We start from the raw sequence: 13,457 nt of genomic DNA, 5'->3' as shown, positions 1-13,457 counted from the left end.
CCCCCAATCAAGGATCATAGCCCTTTGTGCTAGGCACTGTACACATATAACCAAAAGAGAATATCTGTCTAAAAATTTTACAATCTAAATACATCAGATTACTCACTAGAAGCCTTCCCCAAGATAAGAATAATGCATCTGATGCTGTTCTCACACAGTGTAACTGCATTGCTTTCAACTGAGTTATTCTTTACTTATCCCAGCATAACTGGGCAGAATTAGGCCTTCCTGACTCAACCACATTAAATTCAGTCATGACAAAATGTGTTCTTTCATATTATATATGGTACATAAAGATGATGGCACCCAAGTACTGATTAATTACTGTTAGCCCAAGTCTGCTGCAAGTAGTTGCTTAGCAGAAGCAAGTATTCACTGGAGTAACACAAATGCTGTTAATCTCTCATTTCAATGACCACTCAGAGGCACTGAATTTCATACAAAAAGAATTATAAAAAATAATCATGTGAATATGAGACCAGCCATGCTCTTTATCATTGCATCTCCTCCCCCTGTATTCCCCATACTCACTCTCTTACCCATCAGGCATAAATCCAGACTCTTCATGACTCTCTTAACTCTCTCAAGCAAAGACAAATATCATACTCATGCACCAGAGGCCATAAACCTACAGAAATCCCAGCTCAAAGGAAAACTTTAGACTACAAACATTTCATAACGAGCCGGGAGGGGGGGAGACAGAGAAGCCACTTTGGTAATCCAGGTAGTTTCCTTCAAATTTGAATGAATGATTTTTAAAAACAATTAAAAATATTATCATTTCTATGGTTAATATACAAAAATAATGCTTTTCCCCTCCTTAACACGTCAGTAGCCTTTAGAGAGCAAGGAACCTAACTATTTCTAATGGCTGCTAGCACCCAGATTACCTGACCTGTTAAGCAATGATATTCAGCTCCTGCATGGCTTTTCATGTTTTCATAGTCGCTTACAAACATTAATTGATCAAACTTCACCATGATTTGTGATACAGACGTTATTAAGGCTAGTCACATTTTTTTCATTTGAAACTTTTTTCAACTAAATGACTTTTGGGAAACATTTAAAAATGTTCCTGTTTAAAAAAATTAAAAATGGGTTTTTTGAAAGCAATGGGATTTCTTTCCCTTACCATTTTTTCTTAATCCCCCACTACCTTTAAAAAAAAAAAAAAAGTCCCACTTTGCCACTGAATAAAAGGTGGGGAAGGAGAGAAAAGGGGGGAAAACAAAAAAAAATTTAAAATTTCCTGCTTTTTTCTTTGTTGAAAAAATCTGAAAATGTTTTAAATTTTCAAGGAAAAATATGTAATAAGAAAAAAGTTTCACAAAAGATACTTCCAGTTTTTCATCAAGCTTAACAAGTATTATTATCCCCATTACACAGGTGGGAAAACTAGAACATAGAGAGGTTAAATAACTTGCACAGGGGTACAGGGTGAATTGCTACCATCTGCTTATAACACAAACCAGCCTTGTTTGCCCACCGCTGGAAAGTCACCCAAAACTATCAGCTGCTGGCAACAAAATCACCCCCCGGCTGGAATCAACAAGCCCTGCTCTTTCCCTCTGCAGGCTAGCAATTTGTACACCCCAGTCCTTAGGCCCCTAAGTGAGTGCTAGGGACAAAGCAAAGATAACAACCTGTGGCTAAATCTATGGAGTTAGTTAGCCCCCAGAGTTCTGCTCCAGCCCTGGGGCACAGGTCCCTCCAACCTGTCAGTTCACCCCACTTTGTTACACTCAAGTGCCAGTCCCTTGACTTCTGGACACCTATAATGCACACAGATTTGTTGCTTTCATGAAAGCCAGTTCACTAACTTGACCTTAGTTTATCCTTAGCACACTTCACTTAGTCGTGTCTATAGTAAAACCAAAGAAAAGTTTATCTGACAAAGCTTAAGATAAAGATTCAAATAGAAGCAAGTATAGGGATTAGAAACATGAAGAAAAAAATGTAACAAGAAAAATATAAAATGCAATCTAGAGTCTATAATTATTAACAAATCCCTTTCCTGTCAATCAGGTATTTCTCACCCAATAGTCAGTCTGAACAGCACTTGTCCAGTAGAGAGAGCTGGGATCCACTTTTCTCTCAGACTCTCAGACTCGCAGAGTGTCACCTCTATAATAGATGCCATCTTGCACCCTTATTTTTTCTATTATACAGTTCCCGACCTTTTGTCTTTTTTCATACCCAGGGCATTTGGTTAACTTCACTTCCGGCTGGTTTCCCTATTCAAGATCTTTTTCCTGGGCTCTTTTGTGCTTTCAAAAGCCTGCAACTTGTCAAGATTGTCAACATTTGGTTGGGTTGGGTCAAAAGATGCCAATTATTCTGACTTTTCCTTGAGTTAGCTCTGAGAACCAGACTGCTCTGGGTCAACCAGCTCAATTTTCAGCCGCATTGGAACACAATATTCTACATGTTACAGAACTCTTAAAGTATTTTATGTACATAAATCCTGCAATAGCCATGGAAACCAGCAAGTACTTAGCTATCAGCAGGGGCCCTACATGCCCCCCTTTGGTGAAATATTGTGAAGATGGTGAACCCAGGGGAAACGTGGGCCATGTCTAGGCAAAGTCCCTGGATATAGAGTGTGTATCCCGCATCTGTGACCAATGCTGAATGAGCATCACACATTTTTGTGTTCCATTGAAGTCCCCTGCCATATAGGGCAGGGAGAGATAGTACCTCATGTTCCTAAATTGTACACACTGTGCCAGGGCTCAAGTGCTTCTAGTCCAATAGCTCCCATTAATGATTATGGACCAGACCATTCCTGGCTATAGTATGGGTGAGCAAAGGTGAGGCATCCCTTGCACAAGGGCTAGGGAAAACAGCACTCCTCCTGTAGCTCCTGAGGGGTGTCAGTGACCCAAAGATGGATACGTAAGGAGCAGGGCCATAATCTCTCTCTCTCTCACTCACACACACACACACACACACCTTTTTTCAGCCCATGGAGCTAGCTGGACATAGAGATGGAAGCACAATTCCAAAGAAGACTAGGTGCACACCGAAGAAGGGAACAGGCGATCTATGTGCCTGTCCTTGGTGCAAGGTAAGGCACAGAGACACATTTCAATGAGTTTGAATAGAGATTACTATGCAACCCTGAGTGTTCTATAATAATACAGCAGAAATGAATGGAAAAGGACAAGATCTGAAGGGAAAGTGATGTTTTTTTCCCCATAAAATATAAAGCAAAGATCAGGGAAGGGGTGAGCTGAAATACCCCCACTTCAATGCCATATCATCTGTGAAAGCATAATTCTACAGGATAGAGGGAATGTGAAATAAAACAGGGTTGGGTGTTTTTTTTATAGAAGACTTTAGCAAATGGTAAACATAAACCTTGGGCCAGATTCAGCAGCACACGCCTGTTGTTTTGCATTACTCTAATGATGCCAAAAACCAATAAACCCAGTTTAGCTGGCAGGCTAAGATGGGTTTACAGCTACTTTTTATCAACTGGAATGGCACAAAGCAGCCAAAGCATAGCAGCGAATCTAGGCATTTGTCTTTTAGTGTTGGACTTATTTTTCTAAATGTGCCTGCTCGCTACTATAAAATGAATGAGGTAAGATGTAAGAGAGAAAAAGTAGGGGCGGGGAAGCAAAAACAAAATGACTTTGTGACTGAGAGTGTGGTTTGACCTTTAATTTTTAAATTTAAGATGTACTGAACTGTATTGTGTCCTCATAACCCATTTGATTGCACTTCAAACAAATGACACAAAATGTAGATGTAATAGTCCTCACTAGGATCCAGATGTGTTGCTTTTGTTTTGATTGTACCTAATCTATACTAGCAGCAAGAGTAGTCCCTCCTACAAGGCCTGGCTTAAACCTCTTCCCTCGTGCTCACTAACCAGAGAGGCTTCTCCCCACTCTTTGCAGGGGTTAGGCCCTGGGTTCTTTATTTCAGCCTGGTGCCTCCATCCAAGGTGACTCCTCTCTGTGCCTGGGACAAAAGAGGTGCTGCCCATTGGGAAAATAACTAATATCACCTCCCTGTTCACCAGGAATATAACCCATCACATGAACAACAAAACACAATACCCCACCAATGAAATGCCACACTCAGATAGAACAATAATAACACAGGGGACTTGACCGGAGACAGGAAACAAAGGATCAAGGCAAGGAAAGTATTAAGATTATCTAAAATACTAGATCAACAATATAACAAGTTCCCCATCTCCCTGCATTTCCCACTGCACACATACCCCCATTCCCTGCCTACCACCTTTCCAGGCAGATGGGACACAGAAGATAATTGCTGCAGCACTGTGAATATTGGGCAGCTTGACAAAAAGAAAGGGCTTCCCTTATTATGTCTTCACCCCGGGACAGGTTTCTCACCTGGATCCCTTATCTGGAGTCCTATGGAGGTCTTGGCTGGCTATACGTAGTCAGTAGTGGATTGGTTCTCTGCCTCCCTGATTGCTGGTTTTTGCAGGGCTAGCACAACCTGACCACATACTAAATCCCACAATAATTCAAAGTCTCCTTTTGTGTGAGGAATGGGAGCTGAGAGTTGCTCCTCTCTCCGCTCCATAGATTCATAGATTCCAAGGCCAGAAGGGATCATTGTAATAATCTAGTCTGACCTCCTGCATAACAAAGACAAGAGAATTCCACCAAAATAGAGCAGATATTGTAGAAAAACATACAATCTTGATTTTAAAATTGCCAATAATGGAGAATCCACCATGACCCTTGTTAAAGTGTTCCAATGGTTAATTACTCTCACTGTTAAAAATCTGTGTCTTACTTCCAGTCTGTATTTGTCTAGCTTCAATGAATTTTATTATACAATTTTCTGCTAGATTAAAGAGCCCATTATTAGATATTTGTTCCCCATGTAGACTACAATGAAGTCAACTATTAACCAGCTTTTTGTTATGCTAAATAAATTGAACTCTTTCATGTTTTCTAATCCTTTAATCATTCCTGTGGATTTTCTCTGAACTCTCTCCAATTTATCAACATCCTTCTTGAATTGTAGGCACCAGAACTGGGCACAGTATTCCAGTAGCAGTCACACCAGTGCCAAACAGAGGTAAAATAAGATTCCCATTTATGCATCCCAGGATTGCATTAGCCTCCTAATGGGAGTTCATGTTCTGCTGATTATCCACCACAACCCGCAAATATTTTTCAGAGTCACTTCTTCCCAGGATAGAGTCCTCCATCCTACAACTACTTCTTTGTTCCTAGATGTATACATTTATGCTAGCAGTATTAAAATGCATATTGTTTGCTTGTGCCCAGTTTACCAAGTGATCCATATATTCTGAATCTGTGACCAATCCTCTTTATTATTTACCACTTCCCCCAAATTTTTATGCCATCTGCTAGTTTTGTCAGTGATGATTTCATGTTTTCTTCCAGATCATTGACAAACATGTTAAATAGTGTATGGTCAAGAACCCTTGAGGTTCAGAGAGGTGACCAGTTCCTCTTTATTTGTTAAGATAAAGTCAAATAAAGAATTCCCCTGTGGTGCCTGCAACACCTTTTGAGTTAGGAAATTGTTTTCTATAATGTTTAGAAATGCTAATGATGTTTTAGTATTCCAAACTCAAACAGCCTGAAAGTGAAATCAAAATGAGTCCCTTTGTCTCTGAGGCAGCCTGAATTCTCCCATCCCCAACCCCTGAGACTAAGCAGCCCTTGCTTCTCATTGGCCTAGCAAACTGTCTATATAAATCACTCCAACCAGAGCTCCCCATTGGCTTTTGTAGGCCTTTCTAGTCTATTTCTGTCCCCACCCAAGATCCTAAGCAGTCTGAGAGATGGTGTTTGGAGGCTATGGGGCCACTGTTGCTGTAGTCCAGAGGGTAGCATCTCAGAGGCTCAGTTCAGTGTTCCAGGAGCTAGAAAATTCCTGTCTACCCTCCAACTACAGTGACACAGCTGCAGCACTGCAGCTATGCCACTTTGGTGTAGACACTAGCTACAGCAACAGAAGGGGTTTTTTCCATTGCTGTAGTAAATCCACCCCCTGGAGATGCAGTAGCTATTCTTCCATCAACCTAGCTGCAATTACAGGGGGTGGGGAGTGGCTAGGTTGACCTAACTACATTGCACAGGATGCAACATTTTTCACAGCTTTGATCAATGTAGCAATGCCCATCTCACTTTCAGGTATAGACCAGGCCTCCAGAGGTGGTTACAGAAGTATGAAATGAGAAAATTCTCTCTGGAAGGCATATTTAAACAGTAGACCACTCCTTGTGTTTTATTTGGTCTTTAGCATTGCCTCCATCTTCTGGCCTCCCTCTGTAAAATGCAAGCAAAATGGACAGGCCCAGAAAATGGGAAGTCTTCCAAATTCATTTTGTCAAAAGCAAGGCACATTGCCTGCAGTAAGGACTCTCTGTCTCTCTCTCTCTCTCTTTCTCTATCTCTCTCACACACACTCTACAATGAGACACTGAGTTTGCATTCTGAGTATTTATTGTAATGGCAGGCAATTCAAGTATAAAACAGCAATTGCGGTCAAGAGGTGGTCAAGTCCAATAAAGAACCTTCTCTTGTACTAATTGACCTAAATATTCATCTACTACGATAAAGAAAATTCACCTTGACAACACAGATCACTCTGGAATGATGAGAAACAAGTCCATGCAATGCATATGCTTGATTGCACCCACTTGTCCTTATTGTTACTACCTGCGGCAGCTAGTATTATGGATCACTGCTTTTTCAGTCTATTAGAACTTCTGAAATTATTCCCATAAACTAACACAGGTCCTGATAAATGAGGTGCACTGTACTTCATCTACGTCTGTACCAGATGATTGAAAGATAGCTAATGTAACCCCAAATTTTAAAAAAAAAGCTCCAGAGGTGATCTTGGCAATTATCAAACTGGCAAGTCTAATTTCAGTACCAAGCAAATTAGTTGAAACTGTAGTAAAGAACAGAATTATGAGACACATATGTGAACATAATATTTTGGGAATGAGCCAACACCGTTTTTGTAAAGGGAAATTATTCCTCACCAATCTATTAGAATTCTTTGAAGTTGTCAACAAGCATGTGGACCAGGGTGATCCAATTAATAGAGTGTACTTGTCCTTTCAGAAAGCCTTTAACAAGGTCCCTCACCAAAGGCTCTTAAGCAAAGTAAGCAGTCATGGGATAAGAGAGAAGGTCCTCTCATGGTTCAGTAACTGGTCAAAAGACAGGAAGCAAAGGTTAGTAATAAATGGGCAGTTTTCAGAGTGGAAAGAGGTAAATATCAGGGTCCCCCCAAGGTTCTGTACTGGTACCTGTGCTGTTCAACATATTCATAAATGATCTGGAAAAGGGTAAACAGTGAGGTGGTAAATTTTGCAGATGATACAAAATCATTCAAGATAATTACAAAGGGATCTCACAAAACTGAGTGACTAGGCAAGAAAATGGGAGATGAAATTCAATGTTGATAAATGCAAAGTTATGCACAGTAGAAAATGTAATCCCAACTATACATACAAAATGATAGGGTCCAAACTAGCTCTTACCACTCAAGAAAGGTCTTGGAGTCATCGTGCATAGTTTTCTGAAAACATTTGCTCAAAGTGCATAGGCAGTCAAAAAACTAGCAATGTTAGAAACATCATAGTGCCACTATATAATACCATAGTACTCCCATCTCTTGAATACTACATACAGTTCTGGTCGCCCCATCTCAAAAATATATATATTAGAAATGGAAAAAATACAGAGAAGGGCAACAAAAATGATTAGGGGTATGAAACAGCTTCCATATAAAGAGAGATTAAAAAGACTGGGACTGTTCATCTTAGAAAAGAAATAACTAAGTGGGGGATATTATAGAGATCTATAAAATCATGAATGGTGTGAGAAAGTGAATAAAGAAGTATTATTTACCCTTTCACATAAAACAAGAACCATGGATGGGTCAAAGACTGAAATTAACAGACATCAGGTATAAAAGAAACAAGGAGAAGTATTCCTTCACACAACACAGTCAACCTGTGGAACTCATTGCCAAGGAATGTTATGAAAGCCAAAAGAATAACTGGCTTCAAAAAAGAATAAGATAAGTTCATGGAGCATAGAACCATCAATGGCTGTTAGCCAAGATGGTCAGGGATGCAACCCCATGCTCTTGGTATCCCTAAATCTCAGAAGCTGGGACTGGACAACAGGGGATGGATCAGTCAATAATTGTCCTGTTCTGTTCATTCCCTCTGAACCATCTGACACTGATCACTGTTGGACCACAGGATACTGCACTAGATGGACCCCGTATGGCCATGCTTATGTTCTTATGCATATGGAAAAAGGGTGAGTTAAGATTATAAGGGGAGACACATTGAATTTTTTTACAGGGACATCAGTCTATTGATCCATAACTGAACTTCTTGGGAGTGTCATTTAGCTCTGCCTTTTAGAGTATGTTAACTGCATTGCTTCTAAATCCCCATTTCAGACATTTTATGGATTGAATTCTGACTATAGCTGGATAAATAATGAAAATGTGTTCATAAAAGATTCCTTGATGAAATCCTGCCAATCTTCTCTATGAATATTAACAAGCTCAGGGGGTGACCCAGTGACCTGGGATCAGTCCTAACACATATAAGATAGGTTTCAGAGTAGCAGCCGTGTTAGTCTGTATCCGCAAAAAGAACAGGAGTACTTGTGGCACCTTAGAGAGAACTTTCGAAGAAGTGGGCTGTAGTCCATGAAAGCTTATGCTCTAATAAATTTGTTAGTCTCTAAGGTGCCACAAGTACTCCTGTTCTTTTTACATATAAGATAATGCAAAGCAATAACAGCAACAGGACTTAAATCATGCCTCTTTCTCTGACAGAAACAAACAAACTATCTTCTAAGAGAGTTCTAAAACTACATTAAATAGAGGTCAATGATATTGAAGACTACTTATAGATAATAATAAGGCAATTAGTGTTTATTAAATCTTGCAGCTATACACTGGGTTGGGCATAGTGAGAGTTATAGCACTCAAGTGAGCACAAAAGCTACTGACAGTGTTTGCTTCTCCAAAGGGGACAGGGAGCACTGGTCATGCTCTACCATGCCTTTCTGAAGTGCAATCCTTCCCAGGACTCCCCGCTGGAACAATGCAGTTCCACATTGCTCCCAGCAAGGCACTTGTGATGCTTTCTGGGCATACCCAGGATTTGGAGGCATCTCACTACCAACCACCTGCCCTTAGCATAAGGAAGCCTTGTCTGTACCTGCTGTAGGTCAGTTCTCCAGCACCACCAGCCTCTGACAATGCTAGCACTGTCCTCCAGGCCAAAGCCCTCACTCTCTCTCTTTACAAGTCAACAATAGGGACACTCCAACCCAGGGATTTCCTAGGTATCCAGCAAACAGAGCTGTGTTGCCCAAATGATAGATTTTGGCTAGGGTTGGGTTACAAATCACTTGAATGTGGGGAGGGTAATGAAATTTTAGTATTCTTATTGTATGAGTAAAGGGCAGTAGAACTGTACTTAGCCTGTGCTGATTGAGGACATCAAGAGAATGGGTGGGGACAGGTGTTTTGCTTGATGTTCTGCCTGAGTCACAAGTACAATTTGACCTGCCCCTCTCCACTGTTTAAAGACAGAGCTGATAGTCTCTTGTTTTGTTAAGTGACCACTGCAGCTGAAATCACTGATAATCAGGTCTAAGTGCTTAGACCTGCTGTGGGACAGTGTTTCTGTGGAAGAGACAGTCCAGTCTGCACTAGCAGCGAGGTTCCCCCACTGAGAGCTCAGCTGAAATCACTGAGAGCTGGGTAGAACCTCAAGAAACCAATTTGCAGAGGTCACAGTGGCAGGTGGCAGTAGAAGGTGATGGCGCAGGGCCTTTGGCAACAGATCGGTGGAGTGAACGGTGGCACAACGAACAACAGTGGCCAAAGCAAAACGTGAGCAACTGGAGGAACCAGCAAGGTGCCTTCTTGCCCCCCACCTGGGAGGTGAACTCATGTGAAAGCACCTCTGAACTCTGAGTCTCCACTGACCAAGGACAACACCAATGTGTGTTAAAAAGTCTGTTAAGAATGCTGGAGACACAACCCAGTTCATGCGAACACACATGGCTGTGGCATCATACTTTCTATTTAAGCAAGAGATTCCACACTCTACAAACTGGAGGGCAATGTTAAGTGCATTGTCACTTGTTCATCCTGAAGTTGAACACTGGTTCCGAACAACACTAGCAAATGGTCACTATCTTTCTGCAAGAAACTCAACTGACTGGCTAGAAGCATGTGGTGCAACAGTGAAAGACTCAACAGTTGAAGAAGTGAAGAACTCTCTCACCACATTCAAAAAATTTGCCAACATGGATGATGAATGCACGATGCAAATGGGCATCAAGTATTAAGCCACTGTGTACATTATCTTGATGTCAGTGGTAGGCCAGTAGATGCATTTCTAGATGTTAGTTATAGAAGACACATCGGCTGCATCTGTGACAACCCACATCTTAGAAGAGTTAAATGCTTGTTAATTGGACCCCAAACAGATGGCTGCTTGTGCATTTGATGGAGCTGCAAACTCCTCTGGAAGACATGGTGGAGTACAAGCTTTGCTCAGAGAAAAGTGTAACCCTAATCTCTCCTATACACACTGCAGACTCCATCTACTGCTAGTACAAGCTGCAGACTCTTCAAAAGACATTTAAAAAGCTACAAATTTAATGTCTTCATTATATTCTTTTTTCAGCAAGAGTCCAAAAAGACTGAATATCTTGGAATATCTTGCATCTGAAGAAGTGAGGTTTTTACCCACGAAAGCTTATGCCCAAATAAATCTGTTAGTCTTTAAGGTGCCACCAGACTCCTTGTTGTTTTTGGAAAATACAGAAGATACACTGGAACTGAAGTTCAAATTAGTCCAACCTGGAAAAACCCTCTGGCTTTCTCATGAGTGATCCTTGGCTGTTGTCTTAAAATTACTCCAGCCATTATTACTGGCTTTGGAAAGTATCTACCAAGATAGGATGGATCTAAATAGAGAGGCTGGTGGATTACTTTTGCTACTACTTTCAGAGAAGACTATTGCCATTCTCTCTCTTGTAAGTCTACTGTTGAAACCAGTTGGTTCATTAAACAATGCCATCCAGGCATCTGCTACAACAGTAGTAGATCTTTGTCCAGCAATAGAAACTACATTTGGATCAGAGAGCTATCCATTGAAAAAGTACTGGAAGAAGCAAAGACTTCAGTCCAGAAGTTGACTAATGAAGGCATTTATATTGAATCCTTAAGTGAAGAGGACAAGAAGTGTTTATTAAGACAACTGAAAAAGTACATAGACTGATTCTTAAAAATCTACAACAGCAACTTCTAAATTCTACTCAACCTCTATGTAGCTTTTACAGATCCCTGTTGTTAGCCAAATGGGCTCGTTTCCCCCTGGAGCTGCCCAATTACCCCAAGGAGGCACGGGAGTCTAGAAGACGGCTTCAAGTTCTTTATTGATCAGTCAGCTGAGCGGGTGTCCCCCTCGACTCATGCCAGAGGGAGGAGCACACCTTACAAGCGTAGAGCAAGCCTTTTTATACCCAGTAACAAATGACTTAACGTGCATACATTCTGCTGACCTATGGAATTTTTAAATTCCCTTTTAGGGGTATATAGAATACATCTGTTGGGGCCGTAAATAGGATACATTTGTTGAGCCTCTTTGATTGATTGTCTTGCTATATGTTCATATATGGGAAAGGGAGTTTATGGCCATGGGGAACAGCTGAAATAATAGGCGAGTATTTGGCCTTTGTTCTAACACTGTCCTATAAAATGCCTACAGTTGAGTGGAGTGAGGCAGTACCAGCAATGGGGCTGCCATGTGCTCAGGACAGAATAGAGAATTTGAACACAAGAGTGGAATATCATACGACGAATGAATGAAGATTTGACTTCAACTTCTTTTTTATCATCACTAGTGGCTTGACCCGATCTTTGTGCTATGTTTCCTGGGATGAAGAAATAGGAATTCATCTCTTGCTATTCCCAGTCACAACAGCTACAGTTGAACATTCTTTTTCATCATTGAATAGAATTTTGTGTTCTGAAAGAAGTCGCCTTCTGCCTGATCATGTGAATGAACTAATGAGCATATCAACTGAAGGAATGGAAGTACTGGACACACAAGAAGCCACCAAAGAGGAACACATTGCATTCAAGAAGTTCATTATCAGAGTTGTGCAAAATTATAACAAACCAAGAAGGATGTAGATATAGTGCTTCATAGGAGGCTTGAGTAGCCAACTTTAATTTGTGTGATGATTTTAAAACATGAGTTAAATCTAATAAAATGGTCATGGAACATTTTTCAGTTTTTACTATGGTGCCATACAGCCCACCTTCACACTCACGGTCTCACCCCTCATCGGCCCTAACCCCCCCCCCCCCCCGTAAATTCAAACACCCACCCCCCAATTTCAAACCAGGACAGGCCTGCCTTCCTTCCCAGTGATCAAGCAGGCCACAGCCCTCTTACAGTCCCTAGTGCAAGTCAGGCTCCTTGTTCTACACAGGAGCAGCCTGCCTGCTCTCCTTCACTGACAGTCCTCAATTGCTTGGCATTCCTCCTCTTAAATCTGACACCCAGAGCCTAAGTGTAGTGGGATGGGGCAAACTGAGCCAAGGGCTGCTTTTTAACCCCTTCCTATCTGGTGCAGGATTTGTCTACCCTGTCACAGATGATGTATTTAAAGTTCCTATATCCAAGCACATAAAATATTCCTTTAAAAATACCTTTTGATTAGAAATGCATCATGCTTGTTCTGAGTCTAGGTGAAGATTTTGGAGAGAAAGTCTGAAAAAAAATCTCTTTGGCCATTTCTGTATCATAAACAAATACGTATTTTTCAGCATTCCCTCTGCACTCTGACAATTCAGAATGGCTCTTTTTTCTAAACTGAAAACTTTGCTTGTGTGTAATCATTCCTGCAATTTGAAGAAAATTGATCTAGGTACACGGAGATTATAAACTGTGACTCTCCAGGCCCACACTACCCTTAACTTTCAAAGGCAAGTCAAAGTGCAGTCTTCCAGATAAATGCACGCATCTATGTTTGTTGTGCTGCACATTTATTTCCAGGCATCAACATTTCCTTTAGTGTTTGATCATTTCATCAATTCATACAAAATGTTAAAATATATGCCATGAACGTATGGAACTTGGCTTTCACATAAACGCCCTATGGATCAAATGCTGCTTTTTCCAGAAATTATGCTCTGACTTGAACCAAATGAACAGAAACAAACACCACAGGAGAGACACTGAGGACACTGGCAGTATCCAAGGTGACTTATTCCTTGAAATAACTCAAGGACTCTTTTAAAGGTCATCCTAACTCATTCCTGCAAGAAATGCCTTAGGTGCCTAAGCCATCTGACTGCAGGTGGTGAGTTCCCATTTATGGATCGCTAAACAGACATAAGCATCTGCCTGCAGCCTGGAT

This window comes from Trachemys scripta, chromosome 3, assembly GCF_013100865.1.
Source record: "Trachemys scripta elegans isolate TJP31775 chromosome 3, CAS_Tse_1.0, whole genome shotgun sequence".
Lineage (NCBI taxonomy): Eukaryota > Metazoa > Chordata > Testudines > Emydidae > Trachemys > Trachemys scripta.
The sequence above is the reverse complement of the archived record's forward strand: the minus strand, read 5'-3'. Positions refer to the sequence as shown.